Genomic DNA, 14,621 nt, shown 5'->3' with positions numbered 1-14,621 from the left:
ATCATGCAGTTAGCGATCCTCATAATATCGCAGATCTACATGTCTGTTTCACACCTGGCACGCCATCTTGATAGGGCTTGAAACGAGGATCAGCGTGTGGACATGGATGATGATATTATCTGATCTGGTTCGAACACACTGAAAAGAGCTTACTTCATCAAATGAGTTATATCAGTTCCTTAACATTAATCATTTATACCTCATCCTATTACTGCCGCTGCATGTGATGATGATGATGATGATGATGAGGGTGATGATGATGATGATGATGAGGATGGTGAGATTGTTGATGATGGTGAGGTTGATGATGGTGGTGAGGTTGATGATGATGGTGAGGTTGATGGTGCGGGTGAGGTTGATGATGGTGATGGTGAGGTTGATGATGGTGGGGTTGATGACGATGATGTGATAATACCTAAAATATACTATCACACCTCTTCTGAGATAATACATTGTGTTAACACTTCTGAGAATTGGATCATCGTTAATCCATATCAATGACATGAACCTCGATAATACGGACGTCTTTACATCTAATAACCGGATTAACAAGATGCAGCTGATTAAATGAATATTTTTCTCCTGCACAGCCATACGTTACTGTATCAGTCATGTTACTCCGAGTTGCTCAACCATCCAGGCAGACCACCATGACGAGCAGTCGCTCTCAAACATCGAACCTTGCAGAAATGCCCAGGTCCCATACAGCCGGTACAACTGCAACGTAGACTTATAATAGTAATATGATATAATATTCCTAGCAGAATTGAACAGATGGGATCGGTTGGTCAGGCTCGCTGACTTGGTTGACGCATGTCATCGTATCCCAAATGCGTAGGTCCATGCTCATGATTTCAATCACTGGATTGTCTGGTTCAGACTGGAATATTGAGCGCGACGTTAAACAAGAAACAAGAAAACAGAACATAGCAGGACATAACGTTATTACAATCAAGACTTACAAATATCATATTTAGGGTTTACAGAGATCAATAGTCGTTAGATGGCGACCTTGAAATAATGCATTACAATATTTTCAGAACAATTACGCTTTTAAATTGAAACCATTGGAACCGTTTTTACATCGAACAATTGGTCCTTACTTAGCAAAACAAATACTTTATATATGACATTCATCTCCAATATTTTCCGATGTGCAAAGGGGACAATTCCTTTGAATGAGTGGTATGTTATACCACCAAACTTTCTCAACAAAAAGATCTTAGCGCTACGACCATCGTAGCTCCTATACCGTAACATAGACTTGCGATTGTCCTAGTGGTGAGGTCGTTTTATTGAGGTCCTCGAGCCACTTTCACAAAGCGATCATAGCGTAACTATAATAAAGTGACAAAGCCCCTTCCATAGTCATACGAAATTTGTGCTGAAAGCAGAATCAATTGTACGATTCCGACTATATCATGAGCATGTGCTTATGACACTATCAAATAATGATGACACCAGGTGTTCGCGAATGTTAAGGTTATGCTAAAGTATAGGAGCTACAATAGATCTAACGCTAGGATTGACCTGTGTATGTAGGTCTGGTCACTTACTCCTCAAGTCTGTTTGTATATTTGTTGTTTACCGCCACACTCAGCAATATTACAGATATATGACGGCGGTCTGTAAATAATCGAGTCTGGACCAGACAATCCAGTGATTGACATCATGAACATCGATCCACGCAATTAGGATACGATGACATGCATCAACCAAGTCAGCGAGCCTGACCACCCGATCCTGTAAGTCGCCTCTTACGACAAGCTTAGTCGTCTTTTACCAGCAAGAATGGGTTGCTGAAGACCTATTCTACCCCGGATCTTCACGGGTATCCTTAACTCAGTATTGGCGCTACGATTGTCGAGTCGAACCAAAGATCGTTTTGTGAAACTAGACATGCAATGATCTGATGTCGATAAGTAGCAATCCACAATCCACATAAATCCGACCGTGTTCTTAAAGGAAGACATCGAGAGAGATTGGACATAATCTAATTACGTCACAAAATAATTTCCTTTCTGCACACAACACAAGTGTTATAACTTCCAGTATGACGAAGTCTATTAACGTGGTTGATATCCTAAATGGTTGTGTCAAATAACCTGGGTCCCGTTCCACAAAGCGATCTTAGCACTAAGGTGAACGTAAGTCCCATACTCTAACATTGGTTTACGATCATCGTAGCGCTAAGATTGCTTTGAGGAACGGGGCCCTGAACCATTAAAACCAGTCTACGTCAATGGGTGGGATACGTCATCGTGGTTAGATCATGATGGCATGATATGCTTGAAACGTTTCACAACTACAGTGACATCCTGGTCATAGATTTTCAAGATAACTATCACCTCCCACAGCTAAGGCCCGGGTTGCTGAATTTTATTACTTCAATAAAACTAGCAACGTATTGGCTGACGTTACGTGACGTTAAATATTTAGATATTCTCCCAGAACACGACAGGAAAAATGACAATTCAAATTGATTCAATATTCAAGTTCAAGAGAACGTTGTAGTACCTACACAAGACTGGACTAAATGGCACTGTACATGCCTGGTCGTTAACGACAGAGGGGAGAGCATATTCATCCACGAGTAGGCTCCTCTTTGAATATGTATCATCAATTATAGTACAACATAAAGGACTAACCATTTCATTGAAAATGACAGTCAAACAATTTCTGCTTTCTTGATATATGTATGTACATTCCTAAAATGCTTTCGTAAAAAAAGGAAAACAAAAATGTTTGAGTGAGCAATGTGAATTTACATACGTTTCTATATTTCTTTTCTTTCCTTTCTGTCATTAAATTCATTAACTGTAAATAGGAATACATGTAAATTGTGATGACATGTGCCCAATCCTTTTCATGAGAATAAAATTTGTTTAAACTAAAACTAAAACAATTTCTGCGGTAACATATTGCTGTAAGGTGGGTTGATGTAGATCTGTGCCTCGTTCCTCAACGCGTTCTTCGCGCTACGACTATCGTTAGGGGCCGGTCTTTTGATATTCTTGGGAGGGTCCGGGATGTCATTTTGGAAATCAATTAATAGTTCCAGACAATACCCCCCAAATCATTTACACTGGTTGTCCCGAAAACAATGTGTTGTAGGTAAAAAAAACATTGACCTCTTCTGTCTCTACAAAAAATATACAATCGATCGTCCACCTATAAAGTACAATCAACAATGCAAATACACATTGACGAATGTATTAATCATTATGCTCATCATTTACTAAATAATCATGATCATAAATTCACCGTCGTTCTCCCAAAGTGCTACCATAACTGAAAAGACACAGTGACAAAACCGAATGTCACTCATCACATGTTTTAAATATTTATGTATTAATTATTACCTTCATAAATTAAAAGCTCTATTCATTTTTATAAATAAAAACAGTTCTCGTATCTCAGAGTAAACATACGCTATAAATCAGTCTGCACCAGTCGCGAATCTTTCGTCACTTTCGTTACAATTTGACTTCATACGATAAGACAGGTTTTACCTCCCTGTCGGTACAGACATGAATTACATGAAACTGACGCTCGTTCTCATTGAACAATTAAACTGTCATTAACAAGATACTAAAGTTCCATGTTTTCTCTTGGCAGGAGTAAATACATACATACATCACCCACTTTATCAGCTCGAGTGTAAATCAAGGGAGTACGTTGTCTCCCAGTAATCTCAGGATTCGCTCAAAACCGATATAGACTTTATAAGCGGGGCGTCGAATGACATATCGCGCAACTTTTGATTGTTTTTGAACAACCGCTTTGTAATAGACAGGGAAAGGATGTAGGGCCAGATACTATTCCTTTTGGGCGACTACTATTTGAATAATAATAATATAATAATGATAATAATAATAATAACGACGACGACGAAGATGATGATGATGATGATGACGACGACGACAACGACGATGATTGATCAACAATTGTAAAGCGAGTGAGAGAATGTTGGTTGGAGCCGCAGACATCGATATTACAACTGTATCACGCCGTTTTGTACCTAGTCTGGACCGAGCGAATCCATCAATACACGAAGGTCCACACATCGTCCGTGTACGATGACACACAAACAGCAACGCACTGTCTTCGTGTAACTGCCCGATCTTCATAAAAAAGGCAGCTGTTACAACAGGCTTGGGGCGTTGAGGGCATATTCTGCACCAGACTCCCCACCGGTTAAAATTTAAGAACCTTGACCATCTTTTTCACTGACAAAATGTACCGATTTAAATCTATACCAAACTTCCATCATGGACATGCTTAAGATTGTTTATCTGTTAGGATATATTGATATTGTAAAACAAAATGTAATATAGTTTGTAAATGTAAAAGACCCGACCCGCTTAATAGTTATTTTAAATTTCATTAACCTATATGAACATCTTCTTTACATGTGCGTTACCTCCAGAATTTATCTTATTCACATGTTGTTCCTTGAAAGGGCAGCAAGTTTAAAGTTATTTTCAAAATGTTTTCCGAAAAGCACAAATTCTTAAAATACGCGAAAGTCTCGCAAAGCACTCATGCGACAACCTTCATCGTGCCCTGAATTTATAACTGCAACACTAGAGAGCTCGTGAAGTTTGCAAAAATACCTTTTTTATGCTAATCGTATCAGTTTCTTATATAGACACCATTGAATCACCTCCTTAGTTTGGGCGAGCCCTGGAAAGTTTAGCCGAGGGAATGTTTATCTAACATCGAGACCCTCTCTATTTATGGCTTTTATAAACATGTAAAATAATATTTGTAATTATAAACATGATATATTATATGCCTAATTGCATGCGTTTATAATTTAATCACTTTAGCAGAGAAAGCGTTTCGCACGAAAACTGAGATCTTATGTATGCCATCTCTAAGCGGCCAGGGACCACCCATTTTTTTTTGTAATTTAACTCCGAAAAAAACACCATAACATGATGATGGGATAAAAACTACAAAAGAAACATACACAATTCCACAGAAAAAATATGTATTTTATTCTTCTTACGTTTAAACAAACCACCCTCTCGTTCGAGTCAACAAGGCCTTTTCAAAACAAAACAGACGAGTAGAGTGTGATTTGTGAATGCGATTAGAGTTTGGTGCAGTAAAATCTAGGATATATTTATCATAGCAGTATACTTGAAATAAAATGTCTAAATAATTGATATCGTATATGATCCGTTTGTTATTTATCAGTTTTCTTTCAATATGTTTGTTATCAGACACAAACATTGAATTGAACGGTGAATACATAGTGTTTTGAATTCTACAACTAGCAGTTTAATTCTCGCACACTCTGGCAAAGATTTCACGCAGTAATTGTGAGAACATAAATATATTATCGACACATGTGTTTATATAGAGGTGGTAGAATGAGAAACAAAGCTATTAAAAAGTGAAATTGAAATCTGAATGCACTCAAATATATCAAACATGTTGGTTTTTTTGCTTCACTTAAATTAAAATTAACATTGAATAAAGTGTAATGACACCACTGTGTCATGTGCAAGCACGTACCGTGGCAAGGGGGAGAGAGTGCAAATTAATGCATATTGTCTCAAGCTGCGAGAAACGAGCGAATTTGTCACTTTCACACAACCTCAAGCCACAAGTCTCCAGGGTGTCGCCTATCGCTATAATTTGAGCGCAGTCAAAAATGATATGAGAATTCCTATCATTTATCTTGTAGGTTCAATTAAGTAGATATAATCCATTATGTTAGGTTTTATATTTTTTACCAGATAGGTGTATGATTGGCTAGAAAACAGGTCAACCATCCTCAAATATATATATATATATATATATATATATATATATATATATATATATATATATATATATATATATATATATATAATAACAGTAAATGTTAATGTCGTATTGACGCTGGTAATTGTCGTTAGGTGGTGACAGTTAGATCGATGTGACACTTTTATTCTAAAAAAGAATATAGGGGCGGTGGGGTGGCCTAGTGGTTTAAGCGTTCGCTGGTCATGCCGAAGATCCAGGTTCGATTGTGAAACCATATTGATAATTATATTTTCTTGTCGAAGTTATTGGGGCGAGTTGATTGGCGAATGGTCGTCGGTATATGGATAAAATGTTACCGATACGAGGGCAAATATTGGCTCACTTACTCACACACTGAACCCATCTGAGGAACTGAATAATCTTGTTTTTCTTTCTGTGACGAGAGAATGCATCGATGCGTTAAACCCACTGCTACAATCGTCAAATGTGTGAGAAAAACACGCATCGGCGCCCCTACATATACGCTTTATACTCTTATTTCGTTATTTGTATGTTTTGCATTTTTTACATCTTCGACTAGACGTTATTAGGTTGTTTTAGAAATATTTATGAGCAATATCTAAAAGTTATTTTGGGCGTGATGAATGGCTACATTGAATAATAATAAATAAAAGCGACAAAAAACATTTCCATAATCATAAAAAAATCTCTACTAAAACCAGTGTCCATTCCGACTATATATCATAAACATGTGTTTATGAAGCACTATCAAATAGTGTTGACATCAGCTGCTGAGTTTAAAGTACATACAACAACGAGTAAATGGAGTTAGCTAAACGTTAGATGGCCAGATCTCTCCACAAACACAAATCATGCGCACACTACCACAAGTCAGTTTAAACATCCAGACAACAAACACGTTCACACTGAACTGAAATGACGCAGACACTAAAACTAAACCCTGGGCACAGAGGCTTGGTAATGTACGAAAGTTAATGATATACAAGCGTTGCATAAACCGATGCCTCAACACCCCGTTTGTGTCAATCCTTGAAATGAATAACTGCACAATGCACAGTGACATTTATTTAGCAGAATTTAATTTAATTTTGAAGAAGTCCCCATAATATCGTAGCACCAACACATTGAGACCTTGACCTGGTTAGCAGTGTTGTAAAGTAAATACAATTTCTGTGACAATTTCAATATTGTCCACATAAAACCTACCTGTTGTAAATGGCAATATCCGAAGACCTCAACCCGCACCAAATCTTATAGAGTTTCAGTAATATCGCTGGCACGAAAGTTTATTGACTCAAATTCGTTTTCGTCCCAAAGCCCATTCTCATGGATTCCAGAGGCGGTTTCGTACCTATCCATCGACCCATTTCTTTTAAAGAATAACACCGTAAACTGTCTCAGTTTCATATATTTTAAAAAAGTAAACGATTAGTGTGGTGCCAAAAAGCGGCGTCTTTGACACTCATCAAACACTTAAATATTTCTTTGATATCCGTTCAACTCCTCGTCAAAATGCTATACCGCGAATCAAATTACTACGATACAATATAAATAACAATTTCGGACACAATTGTGATAGACATAAACACATCTACAGCACGGACACGTGTTTGCGGTTAAATCCCAATCTCTGAGGTACAGTCTGGAATAACCTTCTGCAATAAAATGTCAATTTCATCATTAAAATCTCACACTACATTTTCTAACCCGCCTTTATTTGTGTTCTCAAATGGCGTGGTCTAAACTTTTCCTTAAACCGAAAGGAAGTTGGCCTCCCTGATGGCAGAGAGTCGGTTGGGGTATGCGCGAGATTGAGATAGAAGATGGATGGATTGATGGATGGTGGATGGAGTGAGATTGATTAAGAAGCAGTGGAAGAAACAATGGTCGTTGGAGATGGATGAGGTTCAGAAGATGAAATGGACACAGATACGTTTACCGGGAAGAATAATTTGAGATCATGTAAGAAGGACGACTCTCGACACATTGACAAACGAACGAATTGGTCAGTACTATGGAAGACTATGCTTGTTTGTTTGTTTGTTATTTAACGCCACACAGCAATATTCCAGCTATAGGACGGCGGTCTGTAAATAATTAAGTCTGGACCAGAGAAATCCAGTGATTGACGTCATGCGCATCGATCCATGCAATTGGGATACGATGACATGCATCAACCAAGTCAGCGAGCCTGACCACCCGTTAGTCGCCTCTTACAAGTATAGTCGCCTTTTACGTCAAGCATGGGTTGCTGAAGACCTATTCTAACCCGGATCTTCATGGGTAGAAGACTATGTGTGCATGTGTCAGCACTGTTTCAGCTATATCCGGCAGCCTGAAAAAAATGAATCAAGGCATTGAATTCAAAGCGATAATGACAGACAATACTGAGTCTCGAATAATACTATCTGCCGAAACCGTTTCAAGCGGGCGTAAAGTCAAACTGGAGATAACAATTATATGAATGGGTCACTAAAAAATATGATGACACCAAGTATTCGCGAAAAGGGCAAGAATGTATCGAGAATTTCCAGCCACACACTTTTCACAAAAAAAACGTAAGCGCCATTTAGTAAGCAGGGGTGCATCTTCCCGAGGCAAGGGCGTTAACTCACTATACAAGTCCAACTGGACTAGTCACTTAACGCCTCTGCAACGGGTGAGTGAGTGAGTGAGTTGGGTTTAGCGCCGCTTTTAAAAGTATTCCAGTTATATCGCGGCGTGTCAGGAAAGCCCCAAGTGATGCAGGTCCCAGGCGTTTACCATTTCGGTGAAACCCACGAGCACGGGTATGGTGCTGACAAACCTAGAAACATAATCGGGGCGAACCGAGATTCGAACCCACAATCATAGGTTTCTGGCGTGCCCAAAGGACGCAACTCTGCACAGCGAATCGCAGCGCCTTAGACGACTGGGCCACCCGTGCCCCCTCCTCTGCAAAGGGAAGATGGGAGAGGTGAAAACTCCATGTACAGGTCATAGCATAGGATAGCATCGCGCATCATTTTGACAAGGGACGTGTCATATTTAGTAAATTACTCTCAATGTCCTCCATCAGACGCTTCTTATATACGACTGAGTGAAGGTTATACACCATCAAACCATGTTCCCGGACAACAGATGTACAGACAACTACAGTCAATTAATGGACTGATGGACAGATGGATGCAGGCAAGAAAACATAAATGGATAGTATCAAGGAAAAGTGGAAGAATGACGGATGGAAAACAAGCAAAGAACAAACGAATGGTGATTTAACGAGAATCCAGACGCTAGTCTCCAGTAAGTGTATATATTTTGTTTTGTTTGTTTTTCGTTTTTTCTTTGTCCGAATCACGACTGGTTTGACATTTTGTAGTTTCCTTACTGTAATCATCTTTAACCGTGAGAAAGTGTGAGATATTTATGTGTGAGAGCGCTACCGCATAGTCTCGGTACAGAGAACACGTGTGCCTCCCTGCAAGTTTCAACCGTGCATTTGATATCAAAATATCGGTGACGCAGACCTGGCGTTTTAACGTACATTTATCTGGGGAATCAGCTCAAAACTCACAGGTAATAAAGCATACACGAATTCGACGCATATCATGACACAATTCATGTATTCAATCAGACTATAAAATTGACCATAAAAAAATATTAGGTTCAATAAATCATTTTTCGAGCAAACCCCTTTATCAAATGGGTTTAATGGGATCTGTTCCGGTAGATAATCGAGACTGATTATTCTCTAGCTAGACCTTTTATATGTAATGAATGCTTAAGATCTATTATGTCCGTATGGCGGCGACGCGTCTTTCATCTTTCATGACTGGATTAAAGTCGAAGTATTTTTTTCCAACACTTTTTTAAGTCGTAAAAGTATTACCCTTTACCTTAAACGTTAAAATAGAAATTCTCAACACGTTACGATTATATTTTCTACGATATTTATTCCGTAAAATATTATTTCTAATTCTGGATTTGTTTCCATATATGGATTTCCCGTGTGTTGGACGCTGCCCCTATTTGCCCTTTGTGTACACGAGCCCCGGGATCTCGGCCCTTCCTGGCTGTGCATGGGAAACAAACACAGCCCCCGATGACAGTCGAGCGCCAGAGATGTGAAATATGGAAACATAATTTTAATATGATCTTGACAAGTTCCTTCCTCGGGGTTTTGTTTACGGTGCGTGTCGAAAAGTTGATATTAGTGTAAACAAAGCCACGGCATCAAACACTTTGAGTACACTGAAATGTATAAGATCAGATGAAGAAAATGATACTTTTCTTTGATTTGATGGGAAACAGGGGAAATATTTATTGTTTGTTGAATCCATATTAGGTTTAACCTCTAATGAATGGTTTCATATATGTCTGTGATTTTCGATATTGATAAGTTAAACTTTGTTGTTTAAAAGTGGAATTAAATAGTAAATGCTTCACTGTGTACATCTGGTTAGATGGATTGTTTGCACTGCTGGTAACAATAAAATCTGTACGTGACCGTCCAATGATGTCAACTGAGAGATTTCTGACGAAATGGTGTTCGTGACTGGAATGTAAGGGAATGTGTGGCGCCTTTTTTGAAAGAGGGTCGTATTTTCTATGTCTTAATCTCTATGAAACCATGATAATATAAGGGTAACGCTATTTTTCAGGGCATTATCATTTGCAGAAGCCCGAGGTCTTCCATTAACTGAATGCCCGGAAAAATAGCGTTACCCTTAATATATTATATCGGTTTTGAAACATTTACTGCAATCAACACGAATGTCACTGACCCGCTTTTACAATTATGGAAACGTCATAGAACAAACCAGATGACGTCACTATTGAACGTGACGTCACCTATCCTATCCTTGGACGTCACCTAACATCGGGCGTGATAATGCCCCGTCGTCAAGCAATATGAGAGCATTATCAAGTTACAGTGGCGTTTTAATGATAATTCTATCCGTTTTAGCTATAATTGCTTATAATTCACTTAATAATCATGAAATAACAGGAACAATGACCTTAAGTGGCATAACGAAAAATTCACACTTATAAGGGCAACGCTATTTTTCAGGGCATTATCATTTGCAGAAGCCCGAGGTTTTTCATTAACTGCCCGACGAAGGAGGGCAGTTGAAAAGACCGAGGGCTTCTGCAAATGATAATGCCCTGAAAAAGAGCGTTACCGTTATTATAGCTTAAATGGATGGAATTTGTTATCAAATAAAAAGAAACAACAATATCGGTTTTGAAACATTTACTGCAATCAACACGAATGTCACTGACCACATTTTACAAATATGGAAACGTAATAGAAAAAACCAGATGACGTCACTATAATACGTGACGTCATTTTCTCTACCCTATGACGTCACCTAACAACGGGCGTGATAATGGCCCGTCGTCAAGTAATATGAGGGCATTATCAAGTTACAGTGGCCCGCTCATTTCTGATAACGTGCGGGCGGTTTAATGATAATTCTATCCATTTTAGCTATAATTCTTGCTAACATGGCATTTTGCATTCCCAACGTACTCGACATGAAAATCACACCGACACGCACAGACGCACGCACGCACGCACAAACAGAGAGTATTCTTTCGTTTTAGAGTAAAGGTTAAACATACGTGAAACATTCATACGTTCCCATACACGTCCAGCTATGAAAAGACCGCCTCCGTGGTTTAGTAGTAGTGCGTCTGCCCGGAGATCCTCGGCCGCGTCATACCATAAGACGCTAAAAGACGGTACTTGTTGTTACCTGGCGCTCGGCATTAAGGGGCTAAAACAAGGTCTGGGTCGGAGTCAGTATACTGTGTCTGAGTAGGGTATTCACTGCGTCATGGTATCTGAGTAGGCTAGCACTACAAAATCGTTATTAGTCCAGACTAGAACAAGCAGCCACGCACACATACACACACGCGCGCGCGCGCGAGCGCATGCAAGCCGCTATATAAGTGCAATAATCTTGAACGTGAGGTTAAACCTCATTCCACCTCACCTCAGAAGCCATTAAAGGCTCCCCACCTTCGCATTACTAAACACAAAGCAACACAATAAATGACATTTGATAGATATCCCATACGATTTATTTTAACATACGGACCAAAGCTTAGTACTTATCACAAACCATAGAGAAAAGATCAGTTTCCTGACAGTAATAATGACGTCACATTTCAAACCATAATCACTGGATGGATCGTTGTTATTCAGATAGAATCTTAATACATGTACTTAGAAATTCTGACACTGTTACTATCCAATAGCAAAATATGTCATATCTTTTACAGTTGTTTATATGTCATGTTTACGAAAGTTAACAAACATGCACAACCAACGTCCCGTGCATGCACACTCAGAACGAACCGGAAGTGGGGAGATATTGCACCTGGAAGATGTACAGCTGCTTTAGGTTGTGTTAATGTCACAAGTTGTCAATTTCACCAGATTAAGATGAAATACACCAAACCTTCTTCATAAATCACGGACATTCCATTATCAGCATTCTTTAGATGGGGTTACGGAGTTCGCCGGGAGTCATGACGTCACGGCACGACTGTCACGCGCCTTGTTAATGAGTGATCTGGGATCTATGTTTGATTGACAGATAGTTGTACTTCTCGTCTCAGTGTGTGTATATTTCATCAGCACATTCGTCTTTGTCGCATTCGCAGAAAATGTGTTTTGATTGATAACCAAATATTCCTCGATTTTTTCCCCGGCAACATCATTGTAGATTAATTTCACCTTTACTTAGAATGATAAAACCTTACTCTCACATGCCCCTTTTATATTGGTATTTTTCTTCATATGTCAAACTCAACATATATTCAACGTGGTACGTCTTTCGTTTCATTTTATTACTAAATTAAACAAATTATCAGAAACGGATAAAAGAAAATTATTAAATTCCGTGGTTGCGTATTTTTAACATAATGTACACACAACTGCTTACAATGTATGTGAATACTTTTTCTTATCTTGTTTTGGAAATAGATATGGCTCCTGTAGGTTAAATTAGAAGCCAAACAATGCAGAAATAGATTAAATGTAAAAAATAATTTAGTTCCGTGGTTGCATATTTTTAACCATGAGTATAAATCCAACGGTATAAAATGTTTGTGAATATATTTTTTGTCTGTGTCGTATTGGAAATACATATTCCTCCAATAGAGTAAATTAGGAACAAAATACAAGAAATAGACGAAAGATAAGAATAATTCACTTCCGTGGTTGCGTATTTAAACCATGTGTATTACATACAACAGTATGCATAGTAATCTGTTATAGGAGAAGCAAACCAAGATGTCACGATGATCTCAAGAACAGCAGGGTTACAATGAGATCCGGGAAGACCTGAAATCATTAATAGTTTTGACTTGCTGAAGGTGTCATAACGCCCGACGAACATTTATGACGTATTACATGTAATGTATATCCAGGAGGATCCCGAATGCCAATCAAGGCATGAAATGTAAGACAGAAAGTGTCATGCGTGGATACGCTGGTGTCATGACTGACACATATCAGTGGCATGACCTTCTCGTGTTGGCTAACTGGATTACGTCAATAAACCCATGTTACCATCATGGGCAATTTGCCGTGAAGTTTGCGCATAACACAAGACACAGTAGACGGCGGTGGCCTTTCCTTCAGCAAGTTTTGGGGCATGGGTGAGTGAGTGAGTGAGTTTGGTTTAACGCCGCTTTTAACAGTATTCCAGTTATATCGCGGCGTGTCAGCTTAATGTGGGAGGAAAGCCCCAAGTGATGCAGGTACACAGACCTTTACAATTTCGACGAAACCCACGAGCACGGGTATGGAGCTGACAAACCTAAAAAACATAATCGGGGTGAACCGGGCTTCGAACATAGGTTTCTGGCGTGCCCAAGGGACGCAACCCTGCACAGCGAATCGCGGCGCCTTAGACGACTTGGCCACCCGTGCCCCCATTTGGGGTATGAACGTGCTGGGACACCCCGATGGATGGGTGTGAGTAGGTGAGTGAATAATGTCTTAATCCGCTGTTCGCAGTAATCAAGCAAAGTGGCGGCGGCAACAGAGATTGGGATTGGGACTAACGCACCAGTCTACCGTCAGTGAACCAGGCGAAACTACAGACTAACCGACCTGTCTACCGTCAGTGAACCAGACTAAACTACAGACTAACGCACCCGTCTACCGTCAGTGAACCAGGCTAAACTACAGACAAACGCACCAGTCTACCGTCAGTGAACCAGACTAAACTGCAGACTAACGCATCAGTCTGCCGTCAGTGAATAAGGATAAACTACAGACTAACGCACCAGTCTACCGTCAGTGAACCATGCTTAACTTCAGACTAAACCCCCGTCTACCGTCAGTGAACCAGACTAAACTGCAGACTAACGCATCAGTCTGCCGTCAGTAAACAAGGCTAAACTACAGACTAACGCACCAGTCTACCGTCAGTGAGCCATGCTTAACTTCAGACTAAACCCCCAGTCTACCGTCAGTGAACCAGGCTAAACTACAGACTAACGCACCAGTCTACCGTCAGTGAACCAGGCGAAACTACAAACTAACGCACCAGTCTACCGTCAGTGAACCATGCTTAACTTAAGACTAAACCCCCAGTCTACCGTCAGTGAACCATGCATAACTTAAGACTAAACCCCCAGTCTACCGTCAGTGAACCAGGCGCAGTGTCCTGTCCGATCTAACGATGTGTTATCGTGGAGTGTAATCCTGCTTGATTGTCTGACCCGCAGCACGATACAGATGTCTGAAACATCTTGATATGGCCGATGCAGGGAAGGTGTCCTCTGAGCGGTAACGTGAAGTAAGTGATGGCTCAGTTTTAACTCCTTGGGCGCTGCAGGCA

Source organism: Haliotis cracherodii, unplaced genomic scaffold (assembly GCF_022045235.1).
Source record: "Haliotis cracherodii isolate W230 unplaced genomic scaffold, xgHalCrac1.p SCAF_2, whole genome shotgun sequence".
In the NCBI taxonomy this organism is placed as follows: Eukaryota; Metazoa; Mollusca; class Gastropoda; order Lepetellida; family Haliotidae; genus Haliotis; species Haliotis cracherodii.
This window is presented reverse-complemented; position numbering follows the sequence as displayed.